This window comes from Equus asinus, chromosome 4 (genome assembly GCF_041296235.1).
Source record: "Equus asinus isolate D_3611 breed Donkey chromosome 4, EquAss-T2T_v2, whole genome shotgun sequence".
Classification (NCBI taxonomy): Eukaryota; Metazoa; Chordata; class Mammalia; order Perissodactyla; family Equidae; genus Equus; species Equus asinus.
Window position 1 is genome coordinate 101613665 of NC_091793.1, and position 23979 is coordinate 101637643.

The window sequence follows — 23979 nt, forward strand, 5'->3', positions numbered from 1 at the left end:
TAGATGAGATTAGTGATGGCAAAGCTCTTTGTTTGAAAGGTGCTGTTTAAATCAGAAGTACTATTATTAGGGCTCTCTGCAGTTTCTCAGCTAATGGACTATGCAACAGATGGGGCCTAGAAGATGTTTGATATTATTGATATTTCTCTTAGTTTTTTTTCCTTCTTCCCATCTCTCTTATTTATTATTTATTAAAATTCTAGCTCTGATCTACATAACAAGAAAAAAACAGAAGGCTTCTGTGTTTGAGTTGAATTTGTGAAGATCGCTTTATCCAGACAGTTGAAAATGTATTACTCCTGCGCATTTGTAAATGAATTGAGGTCTTACTAGCAGGAGGAAGCGACACAGAGTAATTAGTTACAGATGTGCTAGGATTTAATGCAGGCAATTGGATAGATTGTGAGTTACTTGTCTTTCTTTTAAAACATCCTTTTTGGGTGTTTGAGGTTTGTGAAATAAAAATTGAGAGAAAAAAATTTTAAGCCGTACCTATGCTTACAGTGAATTTCTGGGAAGTCTAAGGTAAACACTGTAGACTAAACTAATAGAGTAGCATTAACTACTGACTGGAGATATACTGGTAATTCACAGTCCACGAAGGAGGGGGGTCAGGAAGACTCAATAATGGGGACACTGGCCACCAGGAAACAGGAGAAGAAGAGAGGAGGGTTAGATGTAGCAGGTGGAGGTGTGACAGCAGGGATACGAAAGGTTTAAAAAAGCAGCCTGATTCATAGACTTAACATTCAGAGACCTAACCTAAGCTCACAGTCTCCACTGCCAGCTCACATTCTGCTTAAAATCACCTCTGGACAAACCAATTCCACTTTGAGTGTGATTTAGTCTTCCTTTTAATACAAGTTGTTTCAACAGTTAACTCACTGCCATGATGCAACCCTAAACAGAAAAACACACCTAAGATTTGAGAAGGAGATGTCTAGCAAGCGCTGTATTTGGCCCCGGTTTAGTTTAGCTCAGTCACCTAAGGGATGCTGCTGCTGAAGCAAGTCACCAATGAGCAGGCTGCTGCTGGGCAGAAGATGAGAGAAAGGAACAGGTTGTGTCCGTTTATTGCTGCTTGGTGTTGTTCCCAAATAAATGGATGCTAATTGAGAGGGAGTGCGGCTTCCTATTTTATGACACCCTGGGTATATGCTAGGAAGTCTCAGGAGGGCTGCTTTAAATTAAAGCTAACGTTAAACTCTGCTTAATTGGCATTGCTGTAGTGGATTTCACTTTTCTCTGTTAGGAGAAGAATGTGCTATGTTTGTTTTCCTGTTGCAAAATACTAGACTATATGATGGTGGTGAAGAAGTGATTTGGGAACTGAATGACTTGCCAGCAAGGGAGAATCAGACAGGATGGCATTTTACTAATTAAGATGAGTGGTGTACTTACCCAAAGGGAAGAATACAGAGTGGAACAATGGAAGGAAATCCTCAGAATGACACCATTATTTTGGAAACTACTATAAATCAGGTGAGGTTGGGGACTTATTAAGCAATTCCCAATAAAAAATGAGTTAGTCACTCTTGAACATTCTGTAGTACAAAGCACTAAGGATGCTGAGGACTCAAAATCTTGAATTCCATGTAACCCATCTGTACCTGATGGGAGTATAATAGGCATAGCAGAGGCGGGAATAGCTGCTACTTTTGAGAAATATCACTGCCAATCAGCACACCTACTGCTCTAACTTTGAGCTCCTTAATCTCATCTCTGACACTTGCTTTTGCTTTGTTCCCATTTAACATAAGCTGTGTGGCCTTTAACCATTAGTTCAAGTTCCTTCCTTGAGTGCCAGAGCAAGAAGTGCCGCATTGGCTGCCACTCTATTGCTGGCTTCATCTTCAGCAGACATAGAAGTACAAGACTGGTTGTTTCTGGACTGGGCACCAGACACTAAGCTCTGGCCATTGATAAGGTATAACCAGGCCAGCGGGGCTTTGACAGGTTGATAAAGCAACAGGTTGACCAGAGAAAGAAATTCAAGCTTGTAGTTATACCTAAAATGGTTTGCTAAGTGAACTGTCCCACTCACAGTCTCAGGAAAAGATTTCTGAGGTTGACCACTACTCAGCTGTCTACCTCTGCCAAAGAGCACCATTGTCATCCCAGAATAAAGAGATGATTATTCAGTTCTTTGATACAGATCAAAACACTCCCATCTCCTGCTCACAAGGAGCCAACATGAAATGGGTACTGAGCTTGGAGAACAGGTGTGTTTGCGCTTGGGGGAAGCAGCTAGGGATATGAAAATGACTTAGCAGCTGGTGAAAAAGAAGATTGAAGTTGTGCCAGGCAAAGGATGTTTTTTCCCTAATTATGCAAAAGCCTTAATTCCATTGATCATGTTGTTCTCTTCTTTCTCCATCTAAATAATACAAAATCTATGTAACAACCCTTTGGGGAAGTCAAAAACACTGCCAGGGATGCTTATTAAGGGAATGAGGGTCAAGAAACACTCTTTAGTGGATAACCTTGCTATTTTCTCAGGGTTTGTGAACCATGGTAAGCTTAATTAGAAAAAAATAAAGGATGTAATAAAATGAGATGTAGTCATTAGAGCTGAAAAAAATGGCATAGAAAGAGTAACCTCGGAAAACAAGACCCAGGAAACCTGAAAGGCTCTTTTTTTATTTGTGCTGTTATTTAGTTGTTGGCATTCATTACTTCACTCATCTGACAAAAATTTATCAAGCATGTATTTTGTGCCATGGACTGACCTATGGTTTTAGAATACAAGGACAAAAGATGCATTTTCTGCTTTCTGCAATGGCTCACAATCTAGGGGTGAAAAAATGTTTCACCCTAGTTCAGTTGAGGTAGTGGTTGGGGCAGCTGCTTAGATAGAACTTTATTCTAATTGAGAAGGTTAGTCTGATCTTTCATTTCAGGTGCAAATTCCATTTTTAAAAGTTGAATCTTTGTCGAATTCTGATGATTTGTGAGAAACTTAGCAAGTGATTTGAATTGAGGGCAAGGAGCTTGCTCATCCATATATGACCATGCGACCCAGAAGGCCCATGTGTCCCCTTGGCTTGCACTGTGATCCTATAAGAGGTCCTACATGAGCGTGTAACCCAGATATGCTCACCTTTACCAAGCCCAAATAAAGCAAAAGTTCAAAAACAACAAAATAAGAAAACGCCCCCTCAACATTAACACAAAAAAGAACAACTGCCTGAGAATGTGTTAGCGACATCACTGTCCTTTGCCTCTGTTCTCTCCCACTCAAGGAAGCAACATGTGCCAAGCAACAGAGGAGTTGAGGCTACCTTCTGACTCTACAGCTTGTGGTTGTAAACCAACATTACGCATCTCTCCACACTGTCAGAAACTGTATCAGCAGGCCTCAGAGCTGGAAACAGCAGTCGCAGTATGAGGTTCCATGTCTCTCTGTTTGACTTATAAAGTGTCAATCATTGTGTGGTCTCAGATACATTGACTTGCTCACTGTTTGGTAACATTGCAATGACAATGTGTTTTAAATATATGCTGGAAGGACAATTTAAACACTTGACAGCAGTGAGAGTCAAGACAGACCATATTTTCCTTTCTGAATCTAGTATGCAAGAGAATCTGCACATACTGCCAGTGTTTTATTGTCATTTACATAGTCTTCAAATGTAAAAGTGTTGGTTAAGCAGGCATTTTGCCGGTTGGTTTTACCTTGACAGCCTGGTAGAGAGAAAAAAAATTACTAGTTGAGGAGAACAAAGGGCAGGAGCCTAAGGCACCAACCTACAGGTTTCCTCATCATTTTGCTTGCTTTTTGTGTGAGCTCTCTTTCCTTAAACCCCACTCCTACCCACTGGGCTACTGTCCTGGAACTTACACCCTTAAAATAGTCCATGCAACACTCTAAAAATGATCACCCATTTTTATTAGGGGAAAGGATCCAAGGAGAATGAAAGAAAGAATATATATATAAAACATAGTGTGGCAGGATAATTTATTGACAGATTAAATCATGCTTTATTTTCAAATCACTTTTTCCTCTTTAGCCCCTTTCCAGAAAAAGATCCATGCCCTTTGGACTCCTTTGCCGCAGGAGCCCAAATATTTCCTTCCTGACATTGTTTTCCAAAAATTGTGAGCTCCTTGACGGTATTATGCTATGATAATGAGAAAAAATTGGCCTGACTGAGAGAGTTTTCCCCACACCTGGAAAGAGAGTGAGGAGCCTGGGACCTGAATCTCCCTCCCTAGGTAGAGCTCCAGCAGAGAGGTCCATAGACAGGTCATCACAGAGCAGCAGAGTCAGCTGCTTCAAGGGGATCACACTGACTTAGACAAGGAGCATATCAGTGGTGACTATAACGGACCATACTCACTGTGCCTCCATTTTCTGGGCAAAATTTAAACCTCTGAAAGGCAGGAAAAGGAGCACGATAATGACAAAGATTGGATTTCCTACCAGCTCAGTAACTTACAGAAAATAAAGTAATATGACATTTCTTGATCACACAAGTTTGTGATTTGAAATTCGACAGTTCAAATACAAATAAAATAGAATAACCATACTCGTTAGCAGTCCATTATACTTAGGTGTCTTTTTCTCCCAGGGAATGTATAGCTGCTGTTATTTCTTCTTTGGCTATACTTTGTATGGCAGTGCTGACTTCCCCAAGTGCCATGAATTTATGGTCGGAGACCTGGCATCTATTATTTGGGTCTTGATTCTACTCCATAACCTTTAATTGAATGCCATTTTATCATTCTCAAGAAGTGTGAAGGCTCTGAAATTTTATCCTATTGATTAGATAACAAGTTAGCCTGCCACAGTTTCATGGATGTTAGCTGATGACATGAGATTCTTGGGTCAAAGATGAAGACTTTATTACTCATGGCACAGCAAGCAGCATGAGTAGTATATTTTTGTCAGTTCTTCCTTCTCTTCAAGTCCCATGGAGGCAACACAGATGGGCCCAGATGGATGCTTGCACATGTAGTGGGTTGCATTTCAGGAAAGGAAACTTGAACTTAGGAAACTTGAATATTTTAAACTGGACAGCAAGCACGCCTGCCTTTTGCTCTGGAGGGAAACACTATCTCTGTCTTCAAAGGCTGTTTGCTATACAAACCTCCTTGAAAAGGCATTCCAGAGCAAATGGCAGTCTATGTCTCTGCTCCCAAAACATGCAGAAATGTGAGAGACACATGGAAAATTGTCTCCCAGCAGTGCTAAACCTGCTGTAGCACTTATAAAGACTGAAGAAACATGATCTTAACCCTCAAAGAATCCAGTAAAAGAGATCAATTAGCTGGTATGGGACTATAAACAAAGCACTTCACTTTTCAGCGCTTCTCTTTCTATGATTATAAAGAGGAATGATATCTGCCCACTCACTGCTTATTTTGAGAAATAAAGGAAAAAGAACAGTCTGACAAATGCTTTGAGTTTCATGATGGACACTCTAGAAATAGAAGAACATCATATAAAAAATACACTGAGTTCTAATCACGCTTTTATTCTCTGATGCCTTTGGAGGAAATGTGATAAACATATAGATATTTCATTCTGATAAGGTGGAGATACTGATTTTTTTTTAATGCCAAACATGAGTTTAAGCCATTAGTTTCATCCAACTGTAAAGCTGACTAGATATATTTAAGCACTCTGCTCTTATTGAAATTACTGTTTAGATTTTTTAAGAATCAAATAGGTTTGCTATCTCTTTATCACATCACTTTGTAGCTGCAAAAGAGTACCGATCTGTGATTCCTGAGTCCCCCTTACCATTTCTTCCCCACGCTCCTCATCATCTCACACGGAGTTGGCAGGACTGCCTCCCTGTCTGTCTTCCAGCTTGGGGTAGCTGATTACCTCTTCATTCTTCCAGTCTTAACTTCTTCTCTGCTGCCTAGTGAGTTTTGGCATAAAGTCAAAACTAGATTTTATGCTTATAGATACAAGAATCATTAGACTGTACACACTGTCTTTAGAAGTTTACCTAAATTCAAATATCTCCATCATTCTATGGTTAATTCTAACAGCAATTGTGTTAAAAGATATCCTAAATTCCCCTGAAGACAGTCTTTATCACGTGTGCTCTATAACCCCTATACTGGAATGCCTAGGCTCACACCCCAGATCTACTTAAATCAGAACGTCTGAGGATAGAGTCAGAAATATGCATTTTAATAAGCACCACAGGTGATTCTGACAGCCACTAAAGTTTGAGAAACATTCCTTTAAAACAATCATGAATAGAACTTCAAAAATTATGTTTATCTTCTAAATTATAGACTACAAGACAAAAGCATAGGCCAGAAAAGCAAGAGACAAAAAACATTTTTTAATTAAATAGAATGATCTCTAAAGACCAAGTGTATTTTAACAATATATATACATATTATTAAATGGTTACCTTTATTAAAAGGCAAAGAGTCTAAAAGGATCAAATATCCAACAGTAGGAAAATCATTAACTGAAGTATAGTACATCCACGCAAGAGACTATTTTGCAGTTGTTATAAATGATCATTATGAAGACTATTAAGCAAAATAAAAATATCTATGAGAAAAACAAAAATGTGGAGCACAAAATTTCATGCTCATGATTATTACAACTAAATATATGTATGTATTCAGAAAAAACTAAGAGAGAAAGGGTCAGAGCTGTAAAATTATGGGTGAATCCCCCTTCCATTTTTTTTCCAAAAATATATTTACTATTGTATTTTTCCTACAACTTAAGCTAAAGAAATAGATTGTGATAGGGCTTGGGAATCCAAATTGCAGCCTCTGACAATTCTACCGAGTAGATTAACAACACTGTTTTGCAAGTATTATGAAACAAGAGAATAAGTGAAAGTGACTAATTCTGTTTACCTTGATTTCTGATGAGGCCCAGATTTCACCTTAACATATTACGATCTTTTCATTTCCCAACATCTTCCCACTAATATTCAACCACTTATCTGCAAGCCTTCTTAACTCACTTCTCAAACCAGAAATCAAATCCTCTCCATCTTCGCCTCCCTCCCCTAATGTCCTCAAGTACTTGCATCTGTTCACAGTCTCTCAAGGGGTAGCAAAAAGATCCACCCTCCAGAAAGTACCTTCATTTCCCCTCTCTAGAAATCTACAGGTCATCTGACCACACTTAGAATTCACAATAAATTTTGCTCTGCAGTGCAAAAGCCACAATTGACCTATCAAAATTGGCCATATTTGGGGTTTTGTTGTAGTTGTTGTTCTTAGATTGTCAATTTAGGAAGTAAGAATTTTTTCCCTCTGCTTACAAGTAGAAAACATGTGATATTGAGAATCTCAAGAAGAAATACTCTTCTTAAATCATCCTCTTATTTTATAAGCAGTAAAATAATATAAATAAAATAAAATCTTGAGTCAGGGCCATCAGGAAAGGTTGTTCAGGAGGTGCACTACACAAACCTCAGGCAAGATGTTGAGTGGTGGCCAATATCTAACCAGAACTCTGCTCACCTTATCTATCCTTTCATTGATGTAGCACCTGGAAGGGGGTGTACATTCTCTGTTGAGAGAAGAAATCTGCTATATGTTTGTCTATTTTTAAAGCTTCTTGATTGCATGATTTTCACCCTCTCAAAAATGCCTGTTCAAGAAAACCTTCAATATAACAGACAACCTGTAAATGCAGAATCGTTCCCTTTCTTAGTGCATTTGTTTTCCTGCTCTTTTAACTGTACAAAAGAAACAAAGGAGCTGGATCAGACCCTGCCAAGGCTACTCCTGGTACTCAGTTTCTTCAGGGGACAGAGACTCCTGAGCAGAGTCTGACTGAAGAGGAATAATCCTCAACTGTAGCATCTGTCCCACCCAAGCACAATACCAGGGAAGCTCAATAATAACGATACTGGTGTCCCTGAAAATGGTAGAGCTCCTTCAGGATCTGGAATAAAAAATATAAGATAGCACTATGTACCTCCAGTAAGTCCTCTCTGTTTATGAGCTTTTAACTTCAAAGCTAATGTATACAAGTGCCTAATACCATACACAGGACAGTGGTGTACCTAATGAATTATAAATATTATTATCATCATTATTGTTTCTCTCATCTCAACTTTGAGCAAAAAGGAAATCAGTCAAACATTAAATTGGAGGTGGGGAGATGCCAAAGTGATGCACTGGGTAAGTTTCAAACTAGTTCCAAAACTGTATTTTCCACTTAGCGAACCCTCACACAGATTAATGAATGTTCACACCATGCTTAGTATTGAAACCATAACTTATGACAGTCATGTGCCTATACAGATGTCCCCAATCATCACAAGACTACCTCTGTCACCAAACCCATCTTGCAATGGTTATCAATTCTTTAATCATTGGTATTTTTTATAGAATTGCTCATTTTAGCACTTCATCTAGTTCAAATCCAACAAAGACGACAGCTTTCATTTTAGTTATGCAACATTTAGTGTCTATTTTGTGGAGTTGCTATCAAAAATATTTTCCCATGAGCTCAGCCTTAGTAATTCAAGCAGTCTTGAATTCATATTATAGAGGAGATAGCCCAAGAATGACCTTTCAGATCAGTCAGTTATTCAGTCCCATTAATAATTCAGAAATACGCAGGGTCTCGGAAACCCATAATGTTAGCTATTGAGTGTTAAGCTTGAACTAATCTCTGAATTAGAGTGTTTGAGGCTACCATTCTATCCCAGTTCCTCCTGGGTCTAACTTGAATCAAGGCTCAAAAACCATGCAGTTCATTGAATTCTCTTGGATGTCTCCAGGCTTGGACGCTCCACCTAAACTTTCAAAGACTGCCAGGCAAGAATCAGCAGCTGTAGGATTGAAAGAGAGTCTGGGAGTTAGGCTGGCTTTTGGCCCTTCAGCTCCACAGGAAATGAAGGCGCATATTATACGGTGGGAATAGTGGAAGATTTACCAGAAAGTGAATGATGGGAAGCGATGAGAAGTGAGATCACAGCCCACTGCCACTATGTAAAACACAGCTGTACACATCCACCTAATATGTGTTTCACATGTAACTCGATTGTTGATTCTTAAAGAAATAATTGTCAGCCATTTGTCATCTGTAGGAAATATCTTTATCGCTATAAAGAAACATGATCTAACAGGCCCTTCTGCCTTCTGGGGAACATAGCATGTGTGCCATACAAAGACCACAGGCCCTGGAGACAGACATACCTGAATTCAAATCCTGATCTGCCACTTACTCGCTATGGCCAAGTTACTCAGTCTCTCTGAGGCTGCTTTATCCTCTGAAAAATATCTAATTCACAAGGTACTTGTGAAAATGAAATGAGAAAGCCCAGCCCAGCACAAAATAGGCACCCAATACAAGTTAGCTTCCTGCTCCTTTCCTTCATAGGAATGTGCAAACTAGGTGTTAAGGTAATAAAAGAATCTCCCGTTTCCAAGATTAGCCTTTTGTGGAGCTGCTCCGCTTCAAGGCGGTCTAATTAACACCCATTCTTCACCTTCACCCACGCATTCATCAGTTTCAACAACAGTTAATCACCAGCCGGAGGTCACAGAGCATATCCTGATTCTTAATTCCAATTTATATTTCTGAGTATCTGTTTGCAACAGGAAATTTAAATAAAATGAAAACAGAATACTTGATTTGTAATTCTTAAAAAATATGTAGATCTTCAAATTCATGCTCCCCCTCATCCTTCTAGGTTCTAACACAATAAAGAGATATTTCTAATTAAATGTTTACCCTAGTTTTCGTATTAATTTATATAGCATATATTTATGCTGTAATGGAGCTGTTTTTTAATGGAGTGTAAATATTTTTTTTTCCCCCTGCAGGTCTTCATCTTAAAATTCCTTAAAGAAATAAAATATCACAGACGTTGCAATGCTGTTTGCACATAACAATCAACTGGGGAAATTTTTTAAATGCTGATACTTGGGACAGACCTGAGACCAATTAAATCAGAATATATGGGGATGGCACCCAGGCACTGGAGGCTTTCTAAGGCTCCTCAGGAGATTTTAATGAGCAGCCTGAGGGAAGTGGGATGGAGGAGACATGACTCTTTCTCTCCCCTTTCGTTTATTATACCTCCACTGATTAATTTCTGAGGCCGAACTCCAGCTGAGACACTGGTTGGATTTGAGAAGATCCACGTCATCTCTTCCCAGGAAGGAGCCCTGTGAGTTTACAATGACTTTCCAGACACAGCCCAGCAGCATTTCATATGACACAGTGGTTCCTTTCAACCCTTCTGATGGTAGTGTAGTGGTTAGGTTTTTGAGCTCTGCTGTGGGGACCCAGGTTCACAGATTCGAATCCCAGGCATGGACCTATACACTGCTCATCAAGCCATGCTGTGGCAGTATCCCACATATAAAATAGAGGAAGATTGGTATAGACGTTAGTTCAGGGCCAATCTTCCTCACCAAAAGAAAAGAAAAGAATCACCAAGGCATCTTGTCAAAATGCAGATTTGGGTTGAGAAATATAGAGACAGGGCCCTGAAATTCTGCATTGCTAATAGTCTAATGATGCTGATGCTGCTTATCTGTCAACCACGCTTAGGCAGCAAGGACATCCATGTTTTTTTTCATCTCTAAATTCTAGAACAGAAGATAATTCTATTGTGTCAAGACATTTCTTCTTTTGTGAAACAGTCTTTGTTTGCCATTTCTGGTATATTTGATGTCGAGTCTTTGGAAGGAAATGCATTCTATAATTAAAGCATTGCTCCTTGGGAAAAGCACAATCCATTTTATGAAAACCTACTCTTATTACACTCAGTTCACAGGAAACACCATGGTGAAAGGGAGGGCTTTTTGTATAAATAAACTGATAACTACAATCTGGAACAGTATATGCTAAGGATCAAATGAGGATATTGACTTGAGATGGCAAATACACAGCCACCTCAAATACATGCCCCTACCTCCCCTCTGGAGCCCTTGGCCTGTATCAATGACCATTCACAACAGTCTTTCTCCCTGATCCCATATTTAGCCTTAGAATACTTCCCAACACAGTGACCTCCCCAAAATCCAAACTGGCATCCCTGATATGGACACGATGAGAGTTCAGAGGAGGAAACAATCGATTCCAAGTAAGGACACTTCCCAAAGGGAGTTTACTTTGATTCAGTGTGGCCAGACACTTCCAATAGCATCTCTTTCTTTGTGACACCAACCTGCCAGTGATAATAAAGTAGTATGTTTAAGTGTTCACACACTTAAGATAACATTAAATATTCATTTTAACTGCAACTATGCAGTTATAATTTGTGCTTTATGGATACTTCTCCATGATTTACTTTTAACAATAACAAAACAATAGCAACCATTTCCACAGTGCTCAGAGGCAGCATTGATAGAAAGCCTGTAGGTGGCATTTATGAGAGGCTCAGCTCCAGCTGCTGACCTAGAGAACTGGGCCTAGAGTTCAATGCCACTTTTATCCCACACTCTGTTTGCCACCATCCAAAGAACATGGTGTCTTCCTGAGCAGGTTTCCTATTTCTTTGTCAATTGGTATATCACTGGATAATGTGCGGCTAAAATCAGAACTTCCAAAATGTTTGGGTTTTAGGAACTAGTAATATTTTCAAAAATATTTTGGGAACTAATATAAGGTTCTCAATCTTTAATTTGCTAAGCAAAGATATAAAAACAAATAACTATCATGCAGTAACACTTTTATTTTTTCAAACCACATATTAACACCAAAAAATAAAGTAGGAGGGAATTAATCTCAGAATGAAAAGCAGTTCTTTAAAGTGAATAAATTTAGTTTTAGAGGACAAATCACTACATGATCCTTCTCATTTCACTTGGTCTAATAAAAACTTTGTCATTGACAACAGTCCTTACACTCTCCTTTGAGTACTATAGGCTTAAGTAACAGGAACTTCTAACAGAGGGCAATGTCTTCCTCATCAACAACAAGGACTAAGGTCTTTGCTCAGGGGATGAATTGGTTCCTTTGGACCAGGCTTGAAAATCAGTACCTGTTAAACCATTTCTGTGCATATCCTGTTTTTTGTGCTCTGTGAGGTAGACACCCATCAGTCCCAGGAAGGCCAGATTCTATATCCATCTGTCCTATCTCAACTTCCTTCTCCTACCTGCTTGTCCATATTGATAGGTCCTATCATGTCCAAGTTATAGCAATCCTCTCTCCTGTGGATTGAGGAAATGCCAGGTTATGGACAAAAAGAGCTGCTTTTTCAATTATTGCAGAATGTGAATCTCTGATTTTCACCAAGTTGCCAAAGACTGTTTTACACTGTGTGGGCTGCATTTATGAGCCCATTTATGAGCAGCACACACAGCATGAGTCCCTAGAAGAGGAACAAGTTTCTGAGTCTCTGTCAGGATTTCATTCTGCCATCACTTCTGAGAAGTTGTGCTGGCTTTGAAGAGAAGGCAAAACAACTATTTTCTCGCATGTTTTAAAACTGGCTTCAATGACAATGAAGCTGAAATCAAAAGATTTTTGGAATTAGAGCTATACTGACTTTTGAAATCTTTACTAGTAGGCAAGCTGTGAAAGCAGCAGCAGGATCCTTCCTGCTGAGTCATGACAATGGGGTTACCATAGTCAAGCAAATTCAAGGCCACAGACACCAGAACTCAAGCAAGGGAGAAACAGGAATCAGACTCAGACGGATTGGAAATACGATCATTGAAATCAGGAGCAAGGCAGAAATAACACAGAAACATAGGCAGTTTGAGTCTGGTGATCATGCCAAAATGAGGAACGCAATAGATCAGAAAATTCGGTCATTATTTGAGAATCAGGAACACAAAAGACCAGAGGTGAATGGATGCTAAGTGAAGCCCTTTTATTCAGGCCTTCTGGGAAAGAAGGCCTAAGAGATCTTAAATAGACCTCTTAGAAATCTCCTCTGTCAGTTTTAGCCTACAAAATAACTCCCATTGTTCAGTCTATCCATTTGCCTGTCTGTGGAAACCACCCTGAAAGAATGATGAAAGTCTCTGAGACTAATTCTACACACCAAACTGGTCCAACCATATTGACTAAAGCATTACTCTGAAAAAATAAATTCATAAATTAAGCCACCTTGTTCTGTTTATAGATATAACATGAATATAAACACAATAGTAAAACTACTGATGTGTGTAGCAGTTGTAAGTAGACTTGTTCCTGTTGCCTCTGATTTTCTTCTGAAGTTCCAGAGCAGAGAACAGTGTTAAGAGCCACATTATCTATAAATTTGCTCAGGAGTCACCCCAAAAAGCTGATCCAGAAACTGAACCCAAAAAATAAAAGGAGGCAAGGTGATGAATCCTGACAAGATTATACAGTTTTGGGGGTGAGGGATTATTCAGAGAGATTAATCACAGCGTAGTGCATTTCCTCTACTCATCTCATGGTAGAATTTGGGAGAGCAGTCACAGACATTCCTCAAACCAGTTGAAAAAGAGAGCTTCAAGACAATCTCTTGTGATCTCACAGAGCCTGGCTTTGTGTCCACTAATATTAGTGGGCTACAGAGACTCTTAATTGGAAAGTTTAAAGGCAAGAGTCTGGCCTGGACCTGACTTTGAAAACAGAGCAAGAAGAGAGGGTTATTATGGAAGGGGCCTACACTTCTAGAGTTTAGCAGAGCAACAACACAGGTTTTCTGGCCCAAGTGGACATTACAGGAGGTAACCAGGTGTAAGTCAAGGTCCCAAAACAAAGAGTCTGTGTAAGATGTAATGTTGAAGCAAGGCCTGAAGAGCAATAGTGAGAAGCCAGATAGAGATTTCATTGTTCACACCAGGGACAGGACAAGTGTCTCACAAACAATTGGACATCTGCCCCGTACAGAGGCCTTCAAAGTCACATTACCACTCCAGCCAGCCAGAAGCAGGTCTTCTGTCCCAAACCTCTCCTCCCTCCTCATACCCCCACACCCGTGTCTGAAAGACACAGAGGTAACACAGTGAGATATGGCGTCTCCTCTAGTTGACAAAAATAAAAAATAAAAACGTAATTGGAAATCCCACCAAATAAATATTTAAGGTACTTTTAGCTTCAAAAATTTACAGGGATCCAAAGCTATCTCAGCTGCAGCACCCCCTGTTTGCAGACCATGGCCCCTCCTTTGGCAAGGAGCACCCAACTGGAGACAATCTTCACCAGCACAGCTCCTCCCTGCTGGGCCACCCACTGAGATAAAACGGTAGTTCTTGTCTAGGCAGCTTCTCTGATAAGCCCCAACTCCACTCTAGCCAATTCCAATTCCATTCAAAGCTACAAACACAATCTCCATGGAAATTTTCTTTGCTTTTAGAGGAGACCCAGGTCATCGGTCTAAACTAAGTAAGTGAATTTTCCACTCATTCTAATTACTTTAGATTCTTATCTTAAGAGAAACTGTGTCATGTGGTAAAAAGAGCATGGGCTCCAGAGTTAGACAGCCCTAAATTCAAATCCTGGTTCCACATTTGTAGCTGTGTGACCCTGCCACCTCTGCTTTCTCATCTGTAGAATGAGAAAAAAATCTACTTCATGGTGTGGTTGAATTGATTAAGTAAGATAATGTATTTATATATAGTGGCTAGTCTGATACCCAGGCACAATAAAGTTACTTAATAAATGCATTTCGTTACTTTCTTTATCAACATTTATTTTTGACTTTCTCATCAAGTGCCTTGAATTACTTTGAGGATCTTGGAAGAAAACCTACAATACTGCCAGTAATTACTTTAGCTTGCACTGAATATTTTCATAAAGTTTCTTTGTTTAATATCTTGCACTATAATTCTTATAAGTGGATAGGGCCAAGGTATTTAATTAGGTAGTTTTCTCAAGTTTCTGGGTGGGACTCAATTCAAGAGAAGAGTGAATGCCCAAATCCTTTATCCTCTTGTTTCTTTGAATAAGAGTTTTGTTACTATAAAAAGTCTTTCTTAACATACAACGCCAAATAGGAAATTCTTCCGTCAGTAATAGAAACTCATCCTGGGTGGCCATCTATTCAGTAGCGATCAGGTCATTTCTCAAACCCCAATCCTATATTCCTTCAGCTACTATAAATATCATTAACTCTTAAGTGCCTAGCACAGGCACAGCACTTCTAGGTGCTGTGAGGGTACAAATTATGTGCAAGTCATGGCCTTCGTTCTCAAAATACAAGGAATAACTCTAGAACAATGAAGGAATGTATAAGATATAGCTAAACTATATCTGAGTTTCAGTGCTAGAAAAGTTCAGAAGAGACAGGAAAGTCTTCTGACTAATGGTAGGGTAAAGTTTCAGCTTGGGGCAAAAAAAGACATCTAATTTAAGAACAGAGTGTCCACAATGAATGTGCCATCAAATGCTAAATACACTGTTTTTGTTTCTAGTTGGATAACTTCATTTTTCTTCTCAAGAACCCCAACCTCAGCCTTGCATACTGGGCATGAGCTCATCTCAGTGCAGCCCACCTGCATGCAACCATCCTTGAACACATTCTTCCTCCTCACGTCTTCACTCCCATTCCACCTTCTTTTCTTTTCAATTTTCTCCTGTGTCCTATCCTCTCATAAACAAGCTCTGTATAAGAAATTCAATGATGCCAATGAACCGAATCACAAATTGTTGGCATATTAGAGCTGGATGGTATCTTAGATATCAAAGAGTTACCCTGCCCTTCACTGTGTGCAGTCGAGGACTTTCCATCTTCTATTATCATTCAGTCATTTATTATTTCATTTTAAAAATATCTAAGCCACCCTATCATATACAAAGTTCCCAGTAACTGTATTTCTGCTAAATTTCCCTTCTTCTTAAGAATCTTATCCTCTGCCTCTTCTCCAAGCAATCAGTTTAGACAAATTTGAGAAATGGACAAAACTATCTTGGGTACTCCCAGCCTCTTCATTCTTAACCCATGTTCCTCTTCGGTGACCACTCCCGTCCTAGTTCCTCAAAAATTTCTCATTTTCCTTATCAATAGTTATTGTTAGAGTCTTCAGTCACCTTAAGGTTTAATGGCCCACAAGAGTATAATGGTTCTCCTTAATGAGGTAGTTACATTCGTAATTGTGGTCAAAGTCTTACATTACAACTAAAGACCTAACCTATTTCAGACACCAGTCAAGAAGTATTGGGGAAGTCTCAAGACTTTGGTAGAGACTGCACCTGAAGAGACTTTTTATAGTTAACATCTACTTTACCTACCTTCAAGTAATACAGATAATATACTTAAATAAAAGCTACTGTTGAATACTGACATAATAGAGTATCATAAGAACTAATCTTCTACGTTCAAAAGTGTGCCAACTAAAAATGTATTTCCTCCCAGTTGCAAAGCCACACTTTATTGTCTGCCCTAAAAAAGTGGAGCTGGAATGTTGAAATTTTTTTCCTTTACAGTGAGCACAATGTTCAGCTTTGTCATTATAGGGAACGGGAGAGACACCACAAGAGGAACCAGCCTTCTCTTCCTGATTCTGATTTTTTTCCATTTGCTTCATCTTATTCCTGTCTCATGGCTGCCAGCTTCATATCCAGTAGCACCCACCTCCATCAAGTTTCAGTGGCATATGTATGGGCAGTTTCTCATCAAGTTTCTGTGACATCCCTATTGACAGCTTTCCAATGGGTCTTATAGATATGACAGATATTGGTTCCCGACCTCGGTTCACCTGCACTTTGGAGGGGTATTTCCTGCTTTTCCAGTATCTGTGGATCAGTTCTGGCCTGGACAACCCAGCAAAATTCTCTGCAATCCACTGGTCCACAGCCATACCTTCTCCAACATGGCTGGAGTTCCAGCCTTGGGGAGGAGGGCTCTTTTCCACATTTGTTCCCTCCTTGGGTACCCTTCCTGAGCCTTAGCCTATTTTTGGGGGTTTACTTTTACCCCTTGATAGATCACCACCTATTATAGTTAATAATTGTTTATATTAAACTTTCCCTGTTCAAATTACTACGTGCTGTCTGTCTCCTGATTGTCCCCTGACTGATATAAGGGGGGGAAATAAGATCTTCATTCCTGCAGAATAAAACTTCAAAACATTTGTTAAAAAACCCAAAGTATACGAAGAACCAGAAGTATAGTTTGACTTTGTGCCAAAGTAATCTACTGCAAATGAGCCTAATGTCTTGGTTACAACAAGTGAGATAGGAAAAAAGGCACCAAGCATTTGAATCTTAGAAAAATAGATTCTCATGTTAAACCTGCAACTGAAAATAAAATAAAGCAAAATAAACTAACTAAAAGAAATCAAATCTAAATACACAAGGGCCTTATTCAGTTGTCCTGTCTCAATATTATTGTGCCCAAATGAATATCTTCTGTATTTAGTTTAGAAAATTATCTGGGAGACCAGGGAAGGGGGAGTCTGACTAATTAGGCATTTACATTTGTCTTCTGAAAAAATATTAACACAAAATAGGCCACAAACAGGCCACGTTGGTAGTATAAGGTCTGCAGTCACAATGTGTTATGCAGAGCATTCAGAGTCCAGCTCTTTGAGTGGTGGAGAGTGAGAATCATAATACCTTTCTCACGGTGTTATTCGAAAGATCAGTACCTAGGACAGTGCTTGCCATACAGCAACTTCTCCCAAGGCTATTTTTTTTGGTTATTGCTATTGTTTGTGACTCCTTTTTTACTCTATTCAGTATTATGGCAAAAAGATTTCAGATGCTAGTAACAGAAAATCCAACTCAAAGTGGCTTAAAAAATAAAGAGAGACTTTGAGGATTACTTAACAGGAAAGTCAAGAGGTAAAGGGAGCTTCAAAGTTGGTTCACCCAATGGCTCAGCAATATCACTGAAAGACTCATTTTTGTTCCTCTCTTTTTGGCCATTCCATGGTCGTGGCTTCTCTTAAGGCTGAAGCCCTTTGTAAATGTAGTCTGGCTGCCAGCCATAATGAGGGCTATGCTTCACTGTTCACCCTCAGTGGGAAAGTGAGCTCCATATTGTAAACCAGAGTCCTGGGATTCACCCAAATTAGACTGGCACAGGTCACATGATCACCCCTGATCCAAGAGCAAAGTCCATGAAAATGAAATGTGCTGACTGGTGTAAGTCAATCATAGCTTACCTATGGATCTGTGGTGGAGTTTTCCCAAACAGCATATAGGCTATGAGGAGGAAGAGGAAAAGGCAATACAGACATTGTATAGACAAACAAAAAGATCTTGCTTAATAATTTAATTTCCTTCTGTCTAGTGTTTCTGCAATACTTGTATAAATTCATATCATGATTTTACAGAGACAGTGAATAAAAACATAACAAGCAATAAACAACAGCAACAAAAAAAACCTCTTACATAGTCTTACCGTGTGCTCAGTGTTTTAAATGCTTTATATATACTCATTCATTTAATCCTCAAGACTACCATAAAATTTAGGCAAGGAGCTATTCAAGAATGGATTCAGGATGTGGAACCCAGGCAATATGGCTACAGCACCTGTATGCCTAACCTTTCTGCTGAGACTGCCTCTCAACAAAGAGGTAATTTTTAATTCCTCTGATGTTCTACAGAAAGTGCCATGGAGCTTGTTTCTATGGCACCCTCTGTCCACAGGTGATCAGTATAGAGCAACCGATGAATGAAGGACTAATGAACAAATGAATGACATAGGAAAGTGGTGTCCCTTGAAGGTTTTTTTTTTCATTGAAACAGTATTTTAAAACCAGAAACCCAATGACAAGGGAAGAGGCAAAGCACAAAGGCCTTTCACCAACAGTGTAATTAGAAACAGTTCTCCAGTCACACCCCATTCAGCTTCCAAACCATAGCAGCATCCTCAGATTATAAAGTCAGAGATGATCAAGTACTTTGGAGCTAGGATCTCTAACGCCAGTGGAACTCTTGTCAACACCATCAATCAGCTGCTTGATATTGAGAAAATCAATCTCTTCAAGTCTCAGTTTCTTCTTCTTTGAAGTGAAGTAATTCAACCAGGTTATCTAAAGCATAGCATGTACACACACACACACAGACACAAAATTATTCCAACATTTCTAGCACTACCTCAATCTTGTCCTCTCAAACAATAGCTTGTGATTTTACTTGGAACCCATGTTTATTGAATCTCTCAACATGGCCCTGGCATCCCTCCAAATATGATCAAATTAAAAGGGAACTTAACTGGTAAACCAAAGAATAAAAACACACAAGGAATCTTGAAATCTCTCTGCAAGCTTCAGCTAGTTAATCCCTTCAACATCCCCCTGGAGTGAAGCTAAACCGTTTTGAAAGGTCAGATCTCTTTGAAAATCTGACTTATTTTATTAAAGGCATAGAAAAACCCAGAGTTTATGGATTATCCTTTCTGTCTCTCTGTCTTTTTTCTTTTCCTCTCTGATTTTTCTCCCACTGTCATTGTCTCTTAGAGGTTATAGTTGGACGAACATGTTTTTTTATCTCCTCATTTATAGAGAATTACAAGTATGAGCTATTAATCCTCCTAATATTAGAAACTATATCAGGATTAAATTGCTGTACTTTGTGTACTCACATAGAAAATTATTGATGATCTTAAGGATCTCACAGCAATTTCAATTTCATGAATTTACAAATCCAAAAGAAATATATTTCAGGTAATGCAAATTTGTTTTCTACCTTTTATAAATTCTGGATCTCTGTGAGGGATCCACGTAATTTCTGTTTTCTGTATTCTGATATCTAAACCACTTTTATAGGTTTCTCAGTTTAGAAAGAAAATGCCTATGAGACTCATTTTTTTGGTAGGTGGTTTTTATTAACCTTAGATAGGAGAAATCCCAGTACATAGATCAAAATAAAAGGGCTATTGACAATAAACTAAATGTATTACTACCTTGGCCACAAAAGCAGAATGTACAATACCTGAAACAAACCTTTGTGTAGTGAGATGCCTTCATTCCCCGATGAAATTCTGTCAACTTATAGGGATTTTTTTTTATGGAGACTTAGATAGTTCACCTTGTACCCTCTAGAAAGTATCATGGATTTCTTTATGAGACTTACTAAGCTGTACATAATAGATTAGAAAGGAAAAAACTGAAGGATAAGTAAATCTGCAGAAACAAAATGTGCACCGTCATCTTCCCTAACTAATGGCATTGAATCTGCTCCAAGGCTGCCCTATTTTCCTAAATTGGCGTTTGAGAAAAGGCAGCGAGTCTTATTCCCTCTTCCACTTCTCCACAAGAGTCCCCCTTCTGCACCACCCTCCTTTTCCTTTCCCATCCTCTTGCTGTCTCCAATTATACCATCTTTACAAACCCATCCTATGACCAAACTGGTAGATGTTAAGCAGGGATTGGAGGTGGCACATTTTCAGTTCTTAACTTCTTGCCAGGCTGGAAGTTTTCAAAATTAGGCATGAGAAGGAATAACAAGTGACAAGGAAAACATCTGACTTTCTTTTCACCTCCTCTAAAATTCCATGTTGTAGGTGAATGAGCGCACCTGCATTTGATAAATTGCACTATAATGGACATCCCGGCTGCTCTATAGTGAAGTTGTTAAGAGCATGGACTTTGGAGGCAGATGCCTGGGTTTCCACTTACTAGCTATGTGTGAATTTGGTTAAGTTAGTTAACTTCTTTATGCCTCAGTTTTTGTATCCATAAAATAGCACCTTTCTCATAGGGTACTCATAAGGATTAAATGAAACAATGTGTGTAAAGTACTTAGAATTGTGCCATGGCCATAGTAAATTCTATATAGGTATTAGTCATTATTTCATCTGAGATTTTAATACCCTTTCAACATTCCCAAGCAGTGGTCATTTATCTCGTGCTTGATTTTTCCCAGGAACATGGAACTCACTACCTTCCAAGGTGACTTACTATCATTCTTACTGTTGGAATGTTGATCTTTCTATAGTGAACTAAAATTTGTTTTCCTTTTAGTTCCTGCTTACTGGCCTGAAGTTTACCTTGGAGCCATACAGAAGAACTTAATTGATATATGGATACTGTTATTTCCTTCTCATTTTCTCTAAACTAAACATCCTCCATTCCTGCAATCATATACATGTAGTATGGATGAGTATTTAATAACTAGTTTGTCTATGTCTTCTTAAAGACTGGTACCCAGGAAGATGTGTCTGAAGGCAGGACTAGGGCTTTCCTCATTCTAGAGAGAATTCTAAGGTCCTATTCATTTTGGAATTTTTTAGCATTCCCATATTACCACCTCAAGTAAAACTCAATTTGTTTTTGTATGACTGCTATTAAATTGCATCTCACCATCCCCTCTCTGGGCTTATGCAATTTTTTCCTGTTTTTTGTTTGTTTGTAGGATGTGGATGGTTGTTAGATAGTCGTAGGATGGTATAGGGTGGGAGTAGTAACTAGACAAATTTATAATTACTCCTGTTAAATTTCATATTATCATCAGCCTATAACTTGAGTTTATCAAAATATTCTTGGATTTTAGTTCTACCAACCTTCTTTTCATCATACAACATTGTGTCTTCTTTCTTTTGATAGCAAAAAATGTGTAGCCATTATACAATGAGAATGGCAGAATGCTGGGGAAGCCAGAGTCCTGCTTTTGTTCCTAGTCTCAAAAATAATAGACCTAAGGTACTTCTTAACTCTCAGGCTATCTGTGTACCTCAGAGATTTGTTTTTCAAGGATCGGTGCCAAGAAGACTAAAATGGTTTCTATCTAACTATCATCAAGATTGTGAGTAATCCTCTACAATGTTAAAAAGCAAATTAAGATTTTTCAGAAAAAATGTTACCTATAAAGCTATGAAAATGAAGAAAAAGCCACAAGTTTAGCCTAAAAGAAATCACAGTGAATTTACTGAGAATATGGAAAAAGGTATAAAATAAATTTTTTTTTGAGGAAGACTAGCCCTGAGCTAACTATTGCCAATCCTCCTCTTTTTGCTGAGGAAGACTGGCCCTGAGCTAACATCCATGCCCGTCTTCCTCTACTTTATACATGGGACACCCACCACAGCATGGCTTTTGCTAAGTGGTGCCATCTCCGCATCCGGGATCCGGGCCGCGAACCCCGGGCCGCTGAGAAGTGGAATGTGCAAACTTAATCGCTGCACCATGGGCCGGCCCCTAAAATAAATTTTTTAACCCTTGATCCTTTTACTTATTCAGTCCCTGGATGCCTAGGCATCTCTTTGTGAGCAGCTCCAGCTCTGAGAACTGCCTCTCTGCCCACACAGCACCTTGTATATATCTCTGCTCTTATTTTTGGCAATAGACAGAGGAAAATGTTCGCCTGTCTGTCTCTTCCTTAAGATCATGATCTCCTCAAGGGCAAGAAAAAGCATTTTAATAATCCCTACACCAGCCCAGAACCTGACATATAAGAGATAATAAATGTTTATTGGATAAGTAATTGAGCAAGCATGCTAACTGCATGTCCCTACTGATACAAGGGCAGTCATTAACTGAAGTTACAGCTTAAGTAGAAGAATTGTGAGGAGTAAGGACATTTCTCCTTCCCTACTCCCTTCCTACTTCCACCAGATCCCTTTCTGCCACTCTGGCCAGAAATTCCATTAAATGAGCACACCTTTAATTCTACAACTCTCTAAGACATAAAATGCAAGTATACCCACTGGAGAAGCAATACTTTGGCATAAATTTAAGTTAAGTTGCTCATTAGTGATATAAGCTACTCCCCCCAGTACCATTTATAGAGATTGGGCTGGTAGCAGAAAAAAGAGTATCCATCATCCCTGCAGGTGCCAGTCCTGCTGTGGCCATGGGCCTATAAAATCCTGGAGCATCAGCCCACCAGCAAGTAGAGGCTAGAAGATTCTGCTGCTCCCACAAATACCATGCCTGGAACATAGATTCATCCTGCAGGTGCCCGTATGATCATCTGAACCAAGTTGCTCAATCAAACACCCACCCCATGCAGCCCGGCTGTCTAACTAGCTCCTTGGCCAGCGTTGCAAGCACCTGGGTCCCCTCCTGAAGTTGGAAGCTGTCTCTGCATCTCAGTCAGCAATGAAGAGCCCTGGCTTTCTTGTCCTCCACTGTCCCCAGGGAAGACTGTGCTTTCCAGGGATTCTTCTTAAGAAGGCCTTTCACCCAGACCTGCCCTGAGAACTCTGCCGTCCTATGGTGGTGATCCCTTCATTCTTTGATTAGCGACCCCTTGGCCATTCACCTCTGCCTGAATGGAAACCTGACTTTTGCCTCCCATCCTCTCATTTGGGCTTGGAGCCCCACCCCCACCCCCAATCCCCTCCTACCCTATTCATTGGACCCTAACCCTTGCCAATCCTGGCTTGCTGCCAGTTTGTTCCTTCCTTTCCTGCAAGAATCTCTGCATTTCTGTCTGCCCTGGTCACATGGCCTATGACTCCAAGAGGAAAAAGGAGGGGGAGACAAAGACAAAAACTTCTATCTGTCTCACATGTTTTGCCTAGGGCCAGAACTGGTGAGTGCATTGGTTTTAAATTCCATGCACTCGGACAGAATTTTCTCAAAAAGCGTCTTTAACTATAAGCTTCTCTGTCTTGGCATCAGGACCCTCTTGCAAGCAGTACCCCACCAGGTTGAGGTCAAATACCCAGTACTAGCCAGTTCTGCTGGAGCTTGGGCATCAGCCAAGCTCACATGCCAAAGTAAATAGAACAGAGAAGGGGCACGGGACAGAGAGACCAAAGGGGTATTTCCCAGTTGAGACATCAACACTGCTTTTTTTAAAAGCTGTGTTTTTAAAATCCTCCTCATTCAAAATATAAGTGCTTGAGAAGAAAGTTTTCCTTCCACCAGTGGCTATCTCAGTTCTTTGTTTTGTTTTGCTTTATTTGCAGTATTAGACGGGTTTTATTTTTCCATTGCACACAAGAAAGTTTAATGTTTGATGCCAGTAAAATAATTATAAAACACACGATGCCAAAGGAAATTAATACTTCATTATGTGTTAGACGAGTATATGAAATGTTTTTAATATAATCTTATTCATCATATTAGATACTTTCAAAATTATTTCCTTTTTATAGAATAATTTCATCATGAGTAGAATATCTTAGGCTTGTTTAACAACTAATTTAGGAGAAGGCAGTGTTTTAAAGTGGAAAAGAAACTAGACTGAGAATCAGAATTTCT